The sequence below is a fragment of the Mesocricetus auratus genome, unplaced genomic scaffold, assembly GCF_017639785.1.
Source record: "Mesocricetus auratus isolate SY011 unplaced genomic scaffold, BCM_Maur_2.0 Super-Scaffold_4256, whole genome shotgun sequence".
Taxonomy (NCBI): domain Eukaryota; kingdom Metazoa; phylum Chordata; class Mammalia; order Rodentia; family Cricetidae; genus Mesocricetus; species Mesocricetus auratus.
In genome coordinates this window covers 23,773,757-23,775,472 of record NW_024429182.1, presented here as the reverse complement: position 1 = coordinate 23,775,472, position 1,716 = coordinate 23,773,757, and positions in this window count along the sequence as shown.

Genomic DNA, 1,716 nt, shown 5'->3' with positions numbered 1-1,716 from the left:
GCTTTTTCTTTAGGCCACCAACTAGCTCCCAAATCATGACATGGAGACTTATTATTAGTTATGAATGCTCAGCCTAGCTTAGACTTGTTTCTGGCTTTTTTTTTTTCTTTAACTTAACCTGTTCCTCTTTATCTATATCCGCCTTGGGCTTTTTACCTTTCTGTGTGTCTTACTCTGTGTCTCCTGGCTGGTGGCTGCCCTGGGCATGTTCCTCTTTCTCTCTCAGTTTCTCCTCTCTTTCTCATTCTTTTCAAGCCTATTTCTCCCCCTGTTTATTCTCTCTACCTGCCCTCCCCACCTATCCCTCTCCTGCCTAGCTATTGGCCAGTCGGCTTTGTATTAAACCAAGCAGGTGCCTTAGGCAGGCAAGGTGAAGCAGCAACACATCTTTACATAGTTAAACAAATGCAACAGAAACAAATGTACCACACCTTTATTCAGCTAAAGTAATGTTCCAGAGCATAAACAATTGTAACACATCTTTACATAGCTAAGTATTCCACAGCAGGTTGGAGCTATCCAGTGTGGGTGTTGGGAACTGACCTTGGGTCCTCTTCAAGAGCAGCTCTAACCCTTAACCGTTGAGCCATCACTCAGCCCCTTCTGCTTTAAAGGGTGTTCAAATACAATGTATTGAAAACTACAGTACACAGCTGCTCACCTATGTAATCAAACATTTTAATCACTTTGTTTCTAACACATAGGAACTTGCATACCTCTATAACTTCCTATAGTCAGAATAAGGTCACCAATGTGAAAATAAACTAGGGTAGAATAACCTGGGTGCAAACTGCCATCACTTTGAGGCTTAGGGAAGGCTGGTGGTACAAAAGACTCAGAAGTCACTACACTTAATTTCCATCATGCTGGAGAGACAGGAGATGGGCACCTTGGAAACAGAGATAGAAGGACTTTTTGTTTGGTTGGAGTTTTTTTGGTGGGGGTTCTTTTTCTTTTTAGTTTTTTGGGTTTTTTTTTTTTTTGGTTTGTTTTCCAAGACAGGATTTCTCTGTGAAACAGTCCTGACTGTCCCAGAACTCACTCTGTAGACCAGGCTGGCCTCGAACTCACAGAGATCTACCTGCCTCTGCCTCCTGAGTGCTGGGATTAAAGGCACGCACCATTACCATTTGGTCACCTAGTTTCTTACCTGGATTGACTATGCCTTTTTTAAAATAATCTTTTGTACACTGGGAAGGAAGTGTCGTTCTGATTGGCTTAATAAAAAGCTGAACAGCCAATAGCTAAGCAGGGAAGAAGAGGAGAGGAGATGCAGAGAGATGAGGACAAGAAGACAGGCAGAGGGAGAGGTACCAGCCACGAGTCACATGGCAGCATGCAGATTAATAAGATGGACTAATTTAAGTTATAAGAGCTATCCCTAAGCTATCAGTCAAGCTTTCATAATTAATAATAAGTCTCTGTGTTGTGCTTCCAGAGCTGGCTAGGGGACAGAGAAAGACTCCCAACACACGCCTCACTTTTTCCATGTGTTTCTAGAAACTTTAATTCAGCTCCTCTGGACCATCTCACCAGTCCTCCCCTAACCCTTACCTTTCCTTAAAGGAGACATTGAAATTAATATAAAAAAAAAAGACCTCCAAAATGCAGATTACGTAAAGGACCAGAGGGAGTCACGGAGCCCTCTCTTCCCTCTTGCGTGATTTTTCTAACACCCACTCTGTCAAGTGGTGTTAAGTCACAAATGGCAAGGAA